Source organism: Capricornis sumatraensis, chromosome 4 (genome assembly GCF_032405125.1).
Source record: "Capricornis sumatraensis isolate serow.1 chromosome 4, serow.2, whole genome shotgun sequence".
NCBI lineage: Eukaryota > Metazoa > Chordata > Mammalia > Artiodactyla > Bovidae > Capricornis > Capricornis sumatraensis.
Genome location: NC_091072.1, coordinates 101,257,562 through 101,275,440, shown reverse-complemented (window position 1 = coordinate 101,275,440; position 17,879 = coordinate 101,257,562). Strand labels below are relative to the sequence as shown.

Genomic DNA, 17,879 nt, shown 5'->3' with positions numbered 1-17,879 from the left:
TTTACAGTGTTGCCAATTGATTCTTTAAGAAAGTTCTGGGTCTTAATACTTAGTGTAAACTTGAGCCAGCATTGATTTTTTCCAAATGTAGTAGGCTAATCTTATCCTTATTTCACAGGAAAGTTATTTCTCTGAAGCTTTTTGAGTTGTCAAGAAAAACATGACATGTGTCAGGGCATTTCTAAGTAGTCAGATTGCTCCATCTGTATCTTCTACTCAATAACTATCATTATTCAGCAAGAAATATGTAATCTTTGATTTCCTCATCCTTCAGATCCTCTGTGTGTGTGTATGTGTTAGTTGCTTAGTCGTGTCAGACTCTGTGACCTTGTGGACTGTAGCCTGGCAGGCTCCTCTGTCTATGAAATTCTCCAGGCAGGAATAATGGAGTGGGTTGCCATTTCCTTCTCCATAATAGGTCTCAAAACTGTTACTTCTCCCCATTCCCCTTGCTACTATTCTAGTTAAGTTTCTTAATTTAGGTCTCCCTCCCATCAGTTTCACTCACTTCCAATCTGCTCTTTACAGCAGAGCCACAAGTGACCTTTGAGAAATGCAGATCTGATTATGTTTTGTTTATAGAACCCACTGATGGTTTCCCAAATCTAGCATAAACTATAGTAAAAAAAAAAAAAAAAGAAAAGAAAAGAATGGGAAGAATGTTTTCTCATGAGAGATGAGGACACTTAGCAAATGTAGATAGCTCTTAATTGTGGGGAAAATAAGAACAAGAATAGCTAGCTAGAGAAGAACATACAGTTCAGGGAAGGGGCTTTTGTTTGTTTTGAATATTTGTTTTTGTTTTGTCTTTCTAAGAAAACCGTCATCTCAGTATGCGGAGGAGGAAAGGCAGTAGAGACGAAAAGGTTGAAGATAGGAGGTGAGTATTATATGCTGAGATTATAGGAAGAAGTGAGGTAGAAAGCTTGAGACTGGTAAGTACTTAGAACAGCTGTTGAAGAGCTAAGGGAAGGCACTAACTAGAACCTTCTAGGAGTGTTGGGAACTATCTAAGAGCCTGTTGAGATGAGAAGTTTGTAGTTTAAACATTTTATACAGAAAAAATACATAGAGAGTTTATGTGGGAGTGCTGTGAAACTTTCAGAGGACAGATAATCCCAATCTTAACTTGCTTTGTTCCACAGAAGAGAAAAGGAAGAAAAACTTTACAACCTGCTTTGTTAAATTACCATATACTTTAAAACCCAAACCAGACAAGAACAGTTTAGGAAAACTAATTTTAAAGACATAGATGTAAAAATCATAAAGCATACATTTTTGTAATCAAGAAATTTTTACCCCAGGAATGCTAGAATGGTTTAATACTAGCAAATGTGCATAATTACCAAATCAGTAGATTAAGAGAGAAAATCTATCTAATCCTCTAGATCATTGCAGAAGAAATATTTGATAAAATTAAATACCTGTTCATCTTCAAAGTTCTTACTCTACTAGGCAAGGAAAGAAATATCCTGATAAACCTGGCAAAAGGTTTATCAGGGAACAGGCCTGGTTTTAGTATTTCTGTTAAATGTTTTATTGAAGGTCTTATTATTGTCCAGTAAGACAAAAAAGTAAATGGTATAAAGATTATGAGAAAGCAAAATTGTCACTATTCACAAATGATATTTATGAGGAAAATCCAAGTAATGGGTAAATTATTGGGACTAATAAGAGATCTAGCAACCTCTTATTAGAGGTTTGCTAGAGGTCTAGCAAAGTTGCTAGATGAAAAGATCAGTATCCAAAATTCAATAGCATTGCTATGTTGAAGTAATAATTATGCCTATTTTTTATGATGACGTTACACACTGAGAAGTACACATGAATAAACCTAATATAGAATTAATAAACCTAATAGAATATTAGGGAGAAATTAGTTAATGGAAAGGTATACCATATATTAAGCTGGCTCCTGTGATCCCTACCTCCTGATATTCATGCCTGTGTAAACCTTTCCCCTTAAGTATGAATGGGACCTCTGGTTTGCTCCTAATAAACAGAATACAGCAATTGTTACTTTCCCTGGTGGCTTTCAAGAAGCAAGCTGCCATGTTGTGAGCTGTCCTAAGGAGAAAACCACATGCTAAAAAACTGAAGGCAGCTCTCAGCCAACACCCAGCAAGAAAGTGAGGCCCTCATCCAAAAGCCTGGAAGGAACTCAATGTTGCTAAATATCATGTGACAGAGTAGATCCTTTTTGCTTTGAACCTCAGATGAGAACTCAGCCCTGGCCAACACTGATTGTAGCTTAGCTAAGCCATGCCCAGACAACTGACACAGAGAAACTGTGAGATAATAAATATGTGTTGTTATATACCACTAAGTTTACAGTAATATCTTATGTAGTAATAGACAACTAAAGAGGCTTCGCTGGTGGCTCAGATGGTTAAGAATCTGCCTGCAATGCAGGAGACCTGGGTTTGAGTCCTGGGTTAGGGAAATACCCTGGAGAAGGGAATGGCTACCCACTACAGTATTCTTGCTTGGAGAATTCCATGGACAGAGGAGCCTGGCGGGCTACAGCCCATGGGGTCTCAAAGAGTCAGACACGACCGAGCGAGTAACACAACACCATACAGTGTTAAATGGAGGGAAACAGAGTCAAAAAATGGAGGCTCTCCCCAAAATAACATAATCTTAACACAATTCCAATCAAAATCTCAACAGGGTTTTGCACAGAATTTTCATGAATCCTAAAATCTTAGTAGAAAACAAGAGAAGCCAAGATAATTCTGAAAAAGAGTGAAGAAGGATCTGGACTTCTCCACAGGATATCAAAACTTTTATAAAGCTATATGGTAATAATGGAGAAGGGAATGGCACCCCACTCCAGTACTCTTGCCTGGAAAATCCCATGGATGGAGGAGCCTGGTGGGCTACAGTCCATAAGGTCCCTAAGAGTCGGACACGACTGAGCGACTTCACTTTGACTTTTCACTTTCATGCATTGGAGAAGGAAATGGCAACCCACTCCAGTGTTCTTGCCTTGAGAATCCCAGGGATGGGGGAGCCTGGTGGGCTGCCGTCTATGGGATTGCACAGAGTCGGACACAACTGAAGTGACTTAGGAGCATGGTAATAATGTGATTAACTTTTAAAGAAAACTGCCAGTTTTCTAAAGTGGCTGTACCATTTTACATTCCCACCAGCAATGTATGAGAGCTTTGATTTCTCTATATCCTCATCAACACTTAATGTCTTTTTTATTGTTGTTGTTTAGTCGCTAAATCATGTCCAACTGTTTGCAACCCCATGGGCTGTAGCCCACCAGGCTCCTCTGTCTGTGGGATTTTTCAGGCAAGAAATACAGGAGTGGGTTGCTGTTTCGTTCTCCAAGGGATCTTCCCAACCCAGGGATCGAAGCTGCGTCTCCTGCATTGCAGGTGGATTCTTTACTCCTGAGCCATTCTAATGGGCATATAGTAGTTTCTCATTGTGGGTTTAATTCGCATATCCCTAAAAGCCAATGATTCTGAACACTTTTTTATGTACTTATTAGTCTTTTGGATGTCTTTGATGGAATGACTTTGGGCACCACTAGTCTTTTGTACATTTTAAAATTGGATTATTGTCTTATTATTCAGTTTTAAGAGTTCTTTGTATATTCTAGACACAAGTCTTTTATCAGATATGTAATTTGCAATATTTTCTTGCAGCCAGTGACTTTTTTTTAATTTTTAAAATAGTATCTTTTTAAAGTCAGAAGTTTAAAATTTTAATAAAGTCCAATTTATCATATTTTTCTTTTGTACCATGTGCTTTTGGTGTTGTGTCTGAGAATTTTAGTCCAGAGTCATGAAGATGTTCTCCTGTGTTCTTCGAGGAGACTATAGTTTTAGCTTTTTCATTTAATTCTGTGATCCATTTAGAATTAATATTTGTGAATAGTGTGCTATAAGGATCTAAGTTTTCTTTTTTGCATGTGGATATCCAATTATTCCAGCACTGTTTGTGGAAACCTTTGTTGAGAATTAGCTGACCATTAATATAGGGTTTCCTTCTGGTCTCTCAATTCTGTTCCATTGATCTACATTCCTATCTTTATAACAATACTACATTCTCTTGAGTACTTCAACTTTCTCGTAAGTTTTTAATTCTGTGTAAATATTTCAACTTCTTTCTTTTTCAAAATTATTTTGGTTATCCTAGGTACTTTGCAGCTTCACCAGCTTATCAACTTATGCAAAGAAGCCTACTAGGATTTTGACATTGAAACTATATATTAATTTAGTAGAAATTATCATCTTAACAATTACTTCAATTTTTCTCAGCAATGTTTTATACTTTTCAGTGTATAAATTTTACATTTGTTTGATTAAATTTATTTCCATTTAATTCCTTTTGATGTCTTATGAACAGAATTTTCCTAATTTCAATTGAATCTCTTTATTGCTAGTGGAATATATAATTGCTATTGCTATAGGATGATTTTTGAATATTGATCTTGTATTCTGTGACCTCACTGGACTCATTTATTAATTCTAGCAGTTTTATTGTAGTTTCCTTAGGATTTTCTGCACAGACAATCGTGTGTGAATGAATGAATAAGGATAGCTTTATTTCTTCCTTTCCAATCTGGATGCCTTTCAGCTATTTGGTTTTGTTGTTGTTTGCTTGCTTTTTCTTAGGGCATTGTCTAGAACTTCCAGCATAGTGTTGAACAGAAATGGTGAGAGCAGTCACCTTCACCTTGTTCCTGATTTTAGGGGAAATGCATTCACTTTTTTAGCATTAAGTTGCAGTTAGCTGAGGAGGTCATGGCAACACACTCCTGTATTCTTGCCTGGAGAATCCATAGACAGAGGCGCCTGATGAGCTACAGTCCATAGGGTCACACATAGTCGGACACATTGAAGTGACTTAGCATGCATGCATGCATGAAGCTGGAGGGTTTTTATATTTATTCTTTGCCTATTAAAAAGAAAATTTCTATTATTAGTTAGGAGATTATATCATGAATGAGTATTCAGTTCAGTTCAGTCGCTCAGTCCTGTCCAACTCTTTGCGACCCCATGAATCGCAGCACGCCAGGCCTCCTGTCCATCACCAACTCCTGGAGTTCACTCAGACTCACGTCCATCGAGTCAGTGATGCCATCCTGCCATCTCATCCTCTGTCGGCCCCTTCTCCTCCTGCCCCCAATCCCTCCCAGCATCAGAGTCTTTTCCAATGAGTCAATTCTTCGCATGAGGTGGCCAAAGTACTGGAGTTTCAGCTTTAGCATCATTCCTTCCACAAGAAATCCCAGAAATCCCAGTCCTGGGATCTCCTTGCAGTCCAAGGGACTCTCAAGAGTCTTCTCCAACACCACAGTTCAAAAGCATCAATTCTTCAGCGCTCAGCCTTCTTCACAGTCCAATTCTCACATCCATACATGACCACAGGAAAAACCATAGCCTTGACTAGACGGACCTTAGTCAGCAAAGTAATGTCTCTGCTTTTGAATATGCTGTCTAGGTTGGTCATAACTTTTCTTCCAAGGAGTAAGCGTATTTTAATTTCATGGCTGCAGTGACCATCTGTAGTGATTTTGGAACCCAAAAAAATAAAGTCTGACACTGTTTCCACTGTTTCCCCATCTATTTCCCATGAAGTGATGGGACCAGATGCCATGATCTTCGTTTTCTGAATGTTGAGCTTTAAGCCAACTTTTTCACTCTCCGCTTTCACTTTCATCAAGAGGCTTTTTAGTTCCTTTTCACTTTCTGCCATAAGGGTGGTGTCATCTGCATATCTGAGGTTATTTATATTCCTCCCAGCAATCTTGATTCCAGCTTGTGTTTCTTCCAGCCCAGCGTTTCTCATGATGTACTCTGCATATAAGTTAAATAAGCAGGGTGACAATATACAGCCTTGACATACACCTTTTCCTATTTGGGACCAGTCTGTTGTTCCATGCCCAGTTCTAACTGTTGCTTCCTGACCTGCATACAGATTTCTCAAGAGGCAGGTCAGATGGTCTGGTATTCCCGTCTCTCTCAGAATATTCCACAGTTTCTTGTGATCCACACAGTCAAAGGGTTTGGCATAGTCAATAAAGCAGAAATAGATGTTTTTCTGGAACTCTCTTGCTTTTTCCACGATCCAGCGGATGTTGGCTGGTTCCTCTGCCTTTTCTAAAACCAGCTTGAACATCAGGAAGTTCACGGTTCACGTATTGCTGAAGCCTGGCTTGGAGAATTTTGAGCATTACTTTAGTAGCATGTGAGATGAGTGCAATGTGCGGTAGTTTGAGCATTCTTTGGCATTGCCTTTCTTTGGGATTGGAATGAAAACTGACCTTTTCCAGTCCTGTGGCCACTGCTGAGATTTCCAAATTTGCTGGCATATTGAGTGCAGCACTTCCACAGCATCATCTTTCGGGATTTGAAATAGCTCCACTGGAATTCCATCACCTCCCCTAGCTTTGTTCATAGTGATGCTTTCTAAGGCCCACTTGACTTCACATTCCAGGATGTTTGGCTCTAGTTGAGTGATCACACCATCATGATTATCTGGGTCATGAAGATCTTTTTTGTTCCGTTCTTCTGTGTATTCTTGCCACCTCTTATTATCTTCTGCTTCTATTAGGTCCATACCATTTCTGTCCTTTATTGAGCCCATCTTTGCATGAAATGTTCCCTTGGTATCTCTAATTTTCATGAAGAGATCTCTAGTCTTTCCCATTCTGTTCTTTTCCTCTATTTCTTTGCATCGATTGCTGAAGAAGGCTTTCTTATCTCTCCTTGCTATTCTTTGGAACTCTGCGTTCAGATGCTTATATCTTTCCTTTTCTCTTTTGCTTTTTGCCTCTCTTCTTTTCACAGCTATTTGTAAGGCCTTCCCAGACAGCCATTTTGCTTTTTTGCATTTGTTTTACCATGGGGATGGTCTTGATCCCTGTCTCCTGTACAAAGTCACGAACCTCATTCCATAGTTCATCAGGCACTCTATCAGATCTAGGCCCTTAAATCTGTTTCTCACTTCCACTGTATAATCATATTGTCAAATGTTACTTCTGCATTTACAGAGATGATCATGGGGATTTCAGTTCAGTTACTCAGTTGTGTCCGACTCTTTGCAACCCTACGGACTGCAGCACACCAAATTTCCTATCCATCACCAACTCCCAGAGCTTACTCAAACTCAAGTCCATCAAGTTGGTGATGCCATCCAACCATCTCATCCTCTATCGTCCCCTTCTCCTGCTTTCTTTCTTTACCAGCATCAGGGTCTTTTCCAGTGAGTTGGTTCTTCCCATCAGGTGGCCAAAGTATTGTAATTTTGGCTTCAGCATTGGTCTTTCCAATGAATATTCAGGACTGATATCCTTTAGGATGGACTGGTTTGATCTCCTTGCAGTCCAAGGGACTCTCAAGAGTCTTCTCCAACACCACAGTTCAAAAGCATCAATTCTTTGGCACTCGGCTTTCTTTAGTCCAACTCTCACATCCACACATGACTACTGGAAAAACCATAGCTTTGACTGGATGGACCTTTGTTGGCAAAATAATGTCTCTGCTTTTTAATATGCTGTCTAGTTTGGTCATAGCCTTTCTTCCAAGGAGCAAGCATCTTTTAATTTCATGGCTGCAGTCACCATCGGCAGTGATTTTGGAGTCCAAAAAAATAAAGTCTGTCACTGTTTCCACTGTTTCCCCATCTATTTGCCATGAAGTGATGGGACCAGATGCCATGATCTTAGTTTTCTGAATGTTGAGTTTTAAGCCAACTTTTTCACTCTTCTTTCACTTCCATCAAGAGGCTCTTTAGTTCCTCTTTAATGTCTTCCATAAGGATGGTGTCATCTGCATATCTGAGGTTATTGATATTTTTCCCGGCAATCTTGATTCCAGCTTGTGCTTCAACCAGCCCGGCATTTCACATGATGTACTCTGCATATAAGTTAAATAAGCAGGGTAACAATATACAGCCTTGACATACTCTTTTCCTGATTTGGAACTCGTCGATTGTTCCATATCAGTTCTAACTGTTGCTTCCTGACCTGTATACAGATGTCTCAGGAGGCAGGTCAGGTGATCTGGTATTCCCATCTTTTGAAATGGAGTAGCCATCATAGTCAACAAAAGAGTGCAAAATGCAGTACTTGGATGCAATGTGAAAAACAACAGAATGATCTGTTTGTTTCTAAGGCAAACCATTCAGTATGACAGTAATCCAAGTCTGTGCCCCAACCAGTAATGCTGAAGAAGCTGAAGGTGAATGGTTCTATGAAGACCTACAAGACCTTCTAGAACTAACACCCAAAAAAGATGTCCTTTTCATTATCAGGGACTGGAATGCAAAAGTAGGAAGTCAAGAAAACCTGGAGTAACAGGCAAATTTGCGCTTGGAGTACAGAATGAAGCAGGGCAAAAACTAATCGAGTTTTGCCAAGAGAACACACTGGGTCATAGCAAAGACCCTCTTCCAACAACACAAGAGAAGACTCTACACATGGACATCACCAGATGATCAATACTGAAATCAGATTGATTATATCCTTTGCGGCCAAAGATGGAGAAGTTCTATACAGTCAACGAACTGACTCATTGGAAAAGACCCTGATGCTGGGAAGGATTGAAGGCGGGAGGAGAAGGGGACGACAGATGACGAGATGGCTGGATGGCATGTCTGACTCAATGGACATGATTTTGAGTAAGCTCTGGGAGCTGGTGATGCTTAGGAGGCCTGGGGTGCTGCAGTCCATGGGATCTCAAAGAGTCAGACATGACTGAGCAACTGAACTGAACTGAAGAATTTTCCACAGTTTGTTGTGATCCACACAGCAAAAGGCTTTGGGGAGCTCTGTTGCCTTTTTGATGATCCAGTGGATGTTGGCATTTTGATATCTGGTTCCTCTGCCTTTTCTAAATCCAGCTTGAACATCTGGAAGTTCATGGGGATTTTCCATTATTCTATTAATATGTCATATTACATTACTTGATTTTTGAATATTTAACCAGCCTTGGGTTCCTGGAACTAACTGCAGTTGGTCATGGTGTTTAAACCTTTTCTTTATATGTTTCTGAATTCAGTTTGCTAATATTTCATTGAGGTTTTTTATATCTGCATTCATAAGTAATATTTGTATATAGTTTTTTTCCTTATGATCCCAATCAGTGTTTAATTTAATTTTTAATTTAATTTTTATACCCTTTGATAATCATTGCCCAGACCAACTGTTTCACTAGGGTTTGTTCTATCATTCCTTATTTATTATTTTGAATTCTTGTATAAATAAGGACTTAGGAATGATGCTAAAGCTGAAACTCCAGTACTTTGGCCACCTCATGAGAAGAGTTGACTCGTTGGAAAAGACTCTGATGCTGGGAGGGATTGGGGGCAGGAGGAGAAGGGGACGACCAAGGATGAGATGACTGGATGGCATCACGGACTCGATGGACGTGAGTCTGAGTGAACTCTGGGAGATGGTGATGGACAGGGAGGCCTGGTGTGCTGCGATTCATGGGGTCGCAAAGAGTTGGACACGACTGAGCGACTGAACTGAACTGAACTGAACTTGCTTCATCAAGTATTTAGTCATTCAGGGATACAGTTCATATAGAAAAGGTAGGCTGTATATTTGATTTTGTTTCTCTTTACTTGCCAGTTTGTAAATTAACAAGTTGGTTCCATAATATCAAAGGTGATCAGTCAGAGTTTTAAAAATTACTATGAATTTGAACAACTAAAATATGTTTACATTCTTTGCAATTTTTATTCTTTCTGATGCTCAAATATCCCATCTCTGGATAGTGGGAGTCCCCTCAAGTTGAGTCTTGAATCCTTTGACACAACCCCAGTAGTTTTTTTTTTTTAATGGTTGACAGATCTTAACAGTAAAAAAAAACTTCACCCTTGTGGACTTCCCTGGTGGTCCAATTTTTAAGACCCTTTCCAGTGCAGGGAATGTGGGTTTGATGCCTGGTTGGGGAAGTTCCGCATGCCTCAGGGTGTGGCCCAAATTTAATTAATAATTTCAAAACAACAACAACAGCAAGAGCTTCACACTGTTTATGATAGGAGAGAAAGTATTTCTTTAATGAATAATTAAGTGAAAATTACCTGGGACCTTACAGGATTTTTAATGCGTACTAGGTTTGATGTATATCTTAGATAGGACTAGCTTGCTGCAATCATTAGAATATGACTGAAAATTAGAAACAGTAATTTATAGAAGATTCACATAATAGATTTCCTAAACATTAATTCTCCTGAAATAAAATTTCTATTATACTTAGTTTTAGATATGGTTCATAACACATGTCAATTTTATGGTTTCGATGTTGCCTTTTCAAAGATGTGAAATACTCGGAATACTGGCCCCAAGTAGCTGAGATGCATATGAAAGAAATTACTTCAGCAAGCCCAGACTCCTGCATCTTCCCTAAAATAGAAAAGCAATAAATTCCTTAACTTGTTATGCCTAGTTTTTCTTAATTAACAATAATCTTTTGATATTCAGACTACTTGCCTCTTATTGCAAACTTCTGTATAACCCTGACTCCTTTCTCTGCCGCCTCTGAGCAGTTCTGTCAGTCGCTTGAAATGGCTGTCTCCTGGGCTTGAAGTCCTAAAAATTCCCTCTGAATAAAACATTATTCAGTTTTTAAGTTGTGACTATTTTTAAGTTGACAAAGGGTAAAAGTGAATATCCTTTTGCTTAATACTGCAAAAGGAGATATGCTATTTTGCATTTCCACACACAATATATGATAGTCTTTTTACCACACTCTCTCCAACAGTCTGTTGTCAAGCTTTTGGATTTTTGCCAGTCTGGTGGGTGAGAAGTGGTGTCTCCAAGTAATTTTAATTTTATGCTAAACAACACATTTCAATAAGTTAATGACAGTGTACATTAACATATAAAGAAAGAAATTTGCCATTAGGCATCTACAATTTAATGAGTTGGCTCTGATCCTCAACCTGCAGGTTATTTAGTTAGATTTGTGGTAAGAAGAAAGATGGATTTGTTAAAACAACTATTATGTTAATAAAATATTCAATTAAAAAAAGATGGATTTATTATCTTCAACATAGCAGAGTAAATAATCAACTATGGTCTCATACTTGGAAAATGTTTTATAATCAATAAAGTACTTTTAGAGACATTATAATTTGACTGTCATGATTATTCCTGAGAAATAGGACAGGTGCTATGCTCATTTTGTAGAAGGAAAAACTGATTGAGATTTTCCAGTTTAACACAGCAAATGATAGAGCTGGGTTTAAATTTCGAATTTCTGAACTACCTGTATACAAGTTCTGTGGTTTCTCTTCCTGGTATTTGCTAAAGAATGCATGACCTATATTACCCAGGAGGTGGCAGTGTTCTCTTAATGTTCATTGAGATTCACTTTCACACTAGAGATACTTAAAAGAAATTGAAAATTGTATTCTTCCAGCTGGTATTCTTGAGCATAAGTTATGTTTAGGTGTTAAAGATAAAAGGATGAGTAAAGTCTGCTCCTAGAAAGTCACCATGTAGGTACAAGAGTTGGGGCAGTAAGTAAGAGTTAAAAGCCTACAAAATTGTGTATAAAATGCTGTGGGAATACAAATTTATAGTGGGCCTTTTGGGTGGTGTCTTTTATGTGATGATGAGGGTATAGTTTTACCTAGTACACAGATGAGAGACAGGTAAATTCTAGCTTTCTGATCTCCTAATGACAAAAAAAAAAAAATCACAAAAGGAAAATCATATGCATCGTAAATGTAAAGGAAAAAGCTCCTACATGTCCTAATGTGCCATTCCATCACTGTCAACACTATATTCAGTATTTTTAATATCTTTTCAGATGTAAATTTAGTGTTGAAGTTTATTCCATTTGTTCATTAACCAAATATTTAAAAGTGGTGTGTGTGTTTTCACACGTGTATCCAAAATGTGTATGTTGAAATGGTTTCTATTCATCCTAATATCAGTTCAGTTCAGTCACTTAGTCGTGTCCAACTCTTTGTGACTCCATGAATTGCAGCACTCCAGGCCTCCCTGTCCATCACCAACTCCCGGAGTTCACTCAGATTCACGTCCACTGAGTCAGTGATGCCATCCAACCATCTCATCCTCTGTCGTCCCCTTCTCCTCCTGCCCCCAATCCTTCCCAGCATCAGAGTCTTTTCCAGTGAGTCAACGCTTCGCATGAGGTGGCCAAAGTACTGGAGTTTGAGCTTTAGCATCATTCCTTCCAAAGAACACCCAGGGCTGATCTCCTTCAGAATGGACTGGTGGGATCTCCTTGCGGTCCAGGGGACTCTCAAGAGTCTTCTCCAACACCACAGTTCAAAAGCATCAATTCTTTGGTGCTCAGCCTTCTTCACAGTCCAACTCTCACATCCATACATGACCACAGGAAAAACCATAGCCTTGACTAGACGGACCTTAGTCGGCAAAGTAATGTCTCTGCTTTTGAATATGCTATCTAGGTTGGTCATAACTTTCCTTCCAAGAAGTAAGCGTCTTTTAATTTCATGGCTGCAACCACCATCTGCAGTGATTTTGGAGCCCCTCAAAATAAAGTCTGACACTATTTCCACCGTTTCCCCATCTATTTCCTAATATAGGGTGCTTCTATTTTTTCACATTAATTAGCTTTTCATTTTTGGCTGTGCTGAGTCTTCATTGCTTCAGGAGAGGCCTTTCTCTAGTTGCTGTTAGCAAGGTCACTCTAGATGAGTATGAGGGCTTCTCTTAAAGAGCATGGGCTCCAGGGCGAGCGGGCTTCAGGAATTGCGGCTCCTGAGCTCTCGAGCACAGTCTCAGGAGTTGTGGTGTACTGGCTTAGTTGTTATGTGGCATGTTGGATCTTCCTGGACCAGGCATCGAACCTGTGTTCCCTACATTGGCAGGTGGTTTCTTAACCACTGGACCCACCAGGAAAGTCCCAGGGTGTTTTTACTGCTGCTTCTGTCTAAAGGAGCGTGTTTCTGTAAGCCTTGCTTTTTCTCCTGTGACTGCCAGAGGACAGTAGAGCAGCCAACACACAGACCTAGCCTTTGTGCATGACTAAAGAGAGCGATGATTTTATAGCATCTGGGCATTTTGCATCCACGAAGTAGGAATTAGGGTTCCACTCTAGATGGAGTTTCCTTTCTCCTCCTTTCTTCTAGAAAGGGATGAAGGAGATCCTTTTCAAGAAGCAAGCTTTCATGGGGAGGTTGTCACTGCTGACAAATATTTTTAAATGTTACTTTAGCCAGATACTATTAAATACTGGGTATATAATAGGGTACACAAAACAGTCACAGTCCCTGTCCTCATCAAGTCTGTGATTCTGGCAGAACCTACTAGTGACTAGTAACCTTATAAATAGTGTATGTTGATGTTTTAGAAGCCACTTCTTATATTCAAATCTTGTTTCATCTGAGAGTTTCAGGTTATGCTACCAATTATCCCTGAGAGGAAAGGAATTCAAGCAAATTATCTTCTAAATATATAATGAATCAAACCTCAGGTAGAATCTTGAATATTTAAATAGCAGCACTTCCCAACAACTGTGGTTTTCTATTGTTTGCATTATAGGTTTATCCCTAGAAATATCCTCCATTGTGCAATTTAGGAACAGACTGAAATATTAGATATCTCTACTACTTGAGATAAAGAGTTGATTTGAAGAAAACAGTTGAACTTTCACCTCTGGAATCTTAGGATTATTCTTTTATTATTTATGACCCCTAAATATATATTTATCAGAATTTTAAATTTTACAATCAAGTCACACTGATATGGGAACAATGCTGAATTAAGACAGAAAGTCTGGATTCTGGTGTCAGATATTATTTGACTCCCAGGACCTTATGGAAGTGAGTTTACCTCTCTGGTTTTTTTTTTTAATCTGAAAATGAGACAGGACAAAGGAAAGGAGGTATCCAGTTCACCAGTGTTCTGACTCATCATCTTCACTGCCTTACACTTTTTGCAATGTTGGATTTAATCACATGAAATTACCAGTATTTGACTATTTGAAAAGATTCTGTGTTTATCCTACATAACCAGCCATTTCATTTGGTTCAGTCTAATTGTTGAATTCAGTTGTGGGCTTTTATTGTGATTATCTGAGTTATTTATTTTAGGGATCAGTTCAGTTCAGTTGCTCAGTCGAGTCCGACTCTTTGTGACCCCATGAATTGCAGCACGCCAGGCTTCCCTGTCCATCACCATCTCCCAGAGTTCACTCAGACTCACGTCCATTGAGTCGGTGATGCCATCCAGCCATCTCCTCCTCGGTCATCCCCTTCTCCTCCTGCCCCCAATCCCTCCCAGCATCAGAGTCTTTTCCAATGAGTCAGCTCTTCCCATGAGGTGGCCAAAGTATTGGAGTTTCAGCTTTAGCATCAGTCCTATTTTAGGGATAGCTGAAGCTAAACAAAATTAATGGCTCAAGTGTGAAGGAAATGTGCATTTGGAGACTATAATATTACCTTCAATGCAGTCCATTCTGGGTGTGCATAGAATCCAGTCTAGTCTTTTCTTTCTACATTATGCTAATTTTCTGGTCCCTGGATGCTAGATGATTTGATTGGTGTATTTCTTTAGTGTCTGTCAAAGGAAGAGTTACTTGAAAGTTTTGTTAGGGTTTTCTCTGTAATAAGTTTTGGCCAGAAGTATCTTATTATGGAAGAGGAGAATATACTATTAGCACTGATATCCAGGGTATGAGTTAAATAATTCTGCAGAGTTGCCTTTCTTTTCCCTCTCTTTTCTGTGAGTTATGTCAAGGAGTTGAAAGGGCGAATTTTCTCAATTTCTAGTTTTAGATCGATTTTGTCATTTTGTCATTCCATCCTACGTCTGAAGGGAACAGGGCTAAGTTTCTCTAGTTGTTTGATGCAGATCCCTAAATATTCCTGCTTGAGTAAGCTGATGTGTTAAACTTTTTTTTGCCCACTTCTTGAGGCATTATTCATCTCTTTACCATGAAATAAATTGGACTTTTGGGTCTTTTGTCATTACTTAGACTTTTGGTCACAGAAGTTAATCAGTGAGAGGAAAGATAACCCACAGAGGATTTTTTTTAGTTCCCCACCCAGGATAAAACCCATGCCCCTGCAGTGGAAGTGCAGGCCACCAGAGAAGTCCCAAGACCTCTGGCTGCTCTACCTGAGACACTTAAAACTGTTGTTTTGTTACTGAGTTCATGCTTGTACTGCTTGTCACAGGACAGGCCAGTAAATCGAGAGACAAGTTGTTGAGGCAGGGAATAGTGACTTTATTTGGAAAGCCAGCAGACTGAGAAGATGGTGGACTATTGTCCCAAAGAACCAGTACCCAAGTTAGAATTTAGACTTCTTTTATACTAAAAGGGGAGGGGGGGGGGAATGGTTGGTTGTTACAGACTTCTTGGGGTCAGAATCCTTTGTTCTTGCATCTGTCCATGTAGGTCAGGTTATATTGTTTCTGTGTACCTCCAGCAAGACAGATGTTACTCTGTTCTGTAGCCTTTTAAATCTCTGCATGAATGGAAAAGTGTTATACCTTAAAAGTCAGAACCTTGAAAATGGGCTGTTCTTTATATTTCATGCTATAGGCAGCATTCTTAACTTGTAGCAAAAGCAATAGAATACAAAGGTTAAAGTAAAGAAACAGATCCAATATGGAGTCAGATTTGTTCTTCCCTATTACAGTTTTTCTGGAGAAATCACATACTAGTCTATATGGAATTTGAGGTATAGATATCTCTTTCTAAGAGATGTTCCAAATAACTATTTTACTTTTCCCCCCTCAGAAAAACTCTTGGGTGCTATGCCCAAAAGAACCAAGAATTTGAGAAGCATTGACTAAATCTAGAAAAATGTAAGCAGTCATAATTGGCAAAGCAGATGAGGGGGGTGGGTATCAAAGTAAACACACTGGAAGAAATAGGATTCTTCCTCTTCTCATACACTTTCTGAATCTAACCACAGAACTCCATCACCTCCTCTGTCGCTTCCATAAGATTCTATAACTTCCTTCATTTATTTTTAAAATATTTGTTTATTTATTTAGCTGCACTGGGTCTTAGTTGCAGTGTGTGGATTCTAGTTCCCTGGCCAGGGATCAAACCTGGGCCTCTGCTTTGGGAGCACAAAGTCTTAGCCACTGGACCACCAGGGGAGTCCCTACCTGCTTTAAAAATATACTTAAAAATGGACTTCCCTGGTAGTCCAGTGGCTAAGACTTGTAGTCTCAGTGCAGGGGTCTGGGTTCCATCCCTGCCTGGGAGCTAGGCTGCACATGCTGTGAGCAACTAAACTCTTGAGCCACATCTAGCGAGTCCGTGGGCCACAACAAAAAATGCTGTAAGCGGCAACTAAGACCCAACACAGCCTAACAAATAAAAACATATATATATATATATAAAATAGAATTTATTTAATTGGATCCTTCTTTATCTACTTTTAGAATGGCAAAAAGGTGTTAAATTTTAGGGTATATGAAGATCTTCCTCTTTTAAAAATCTATTTCAGTTTCTTAAAGTAGCAGGACTCTTGAGAAATGGGAGCTGGGATGTCTTGTCTGATGTGCTTTGATTCTGTATTATTTTGTTTCCTTTTTTTTCCCTAGAGATAAGAGATAGTCCACCAATTTCAGGAGATTGGAGTTATGAAAAGAATTTTCAAATAATCAGATCGTTTGCTTCTGGAAGATAGAGAAAAGAAATTGGGTTGGATGATTCCTGAAATTTCTTATTTAGTATTTCCACTTATATAGTTCAGCCTATCTAGTCCTAGTATGATCTTTTGAATGTAACTAAAATACTAGTTTTTGGAAATGTTCACATCAGATCATAAAATCTGGGTTATGTAATACCCAGAGGGATACACACTGGGAGACAGTGATTAATCTAAATGGAGCTAACACCTGTTAGCTTTTTACCAAGTGTTTACCAAGTGTGTCATGTACCTTCCTAAGGGCTTTATATGCATTGCCTTCTTTCACTTCATTACAATTTTAGGAAGTAGAGAATGTTTATTTACTGTATTTTACAGATGAGCAAAGTGAGGTTCAGACATGTGAGGTAGTTCTCCCAGTGTCACTCAGCTTGTGAATGAGAGGACTGAACCAGAACTTGGATTTGACCCTAAAGACTAATGAAGGAGCTATTATCTCCATTTTAGAAATGAGTGCATCAGAGATGTTAAGTAACTTGGCCTAAAGTTACGTAAACAGTAACTAACAGTGGTGTCAGGTATCTTAAATTCTAAGATATCGTTGAGCATTAAGGAGTGCAGTACGAGAACACAACACATTGAGAATATTAGGATTCTTAAGAAATTAGGTTGAGTGCTGTTACAAACCTCATTGTATTTATTTATCTCTGCTGGGTCTTAGTTATAGCACACAGAATCTTTTTAGTTGCAGAATGAGAATTGTGCTCTAATTACTATATAGAGTTGAAGTGAAGTGTTAGTCACTGAGTCGTGTCTGACTCTTTTCGACCCCCACTTCACTTCAGCTCTATATAGTAATTAGTTCCCTGACCAGGGATTGAACCCAGGGCCCCTGCATTGGGAACACAGAGTCTTAACCACTGAAAGATAAACCCCACTATAAATCAGGTCTTAAAGACTAAGGTTTGGTGCCACATTGTTAGGCTAAGGGAGAAGGAACTAAATGTCAATGATAACTTGGCATATAGTGAATGAGAACCTCTGAGGGCAGAAAAGGGACTTAAAAAAATATGGTATCTGTGGGAGATGCCTTTATTGATTTATTGACTGCATTTGGCTGCTGTGCTTCCAGTCTCAGCTGCAATTCCCACATTGAGGCTGTTCCCACCCTTCCTGTGTCCCTTGAGCTTAGCAGGCACTTCCTGTCCTATTAGAAATGAAAGTTAGAGATTGGGGGTGTGGTATGTATGTATTTACTCTGCAGAATGTTGGTACTGTTTGTCCCTTTATTATAGCAAAAAGGT

General features: G+C 39.0%; 1 protein-coding gene across 1 annotated transcript in view; it reads left to right on the top strand.

The window, feature by feature from the left end:
- The first annotated feature begins 836 nt into the window (after window positions 1-836).
- RBMS2 (RNA binding motif single stranded interacting protein 2) overlaps window positions 837-17,879 on the top strand; it is a 74,398-nt gene continuing 57,355 nt past the window's right edge. Inside the window, exon 1 of the mRNA XM_068970292.1 lies at window positions 837-880. The gene's annotated coding sequence lies outside the window, so the exon portion shown is untranslated. The remainder of the gene's footprint in view (window positions 881-17,879) is intronic.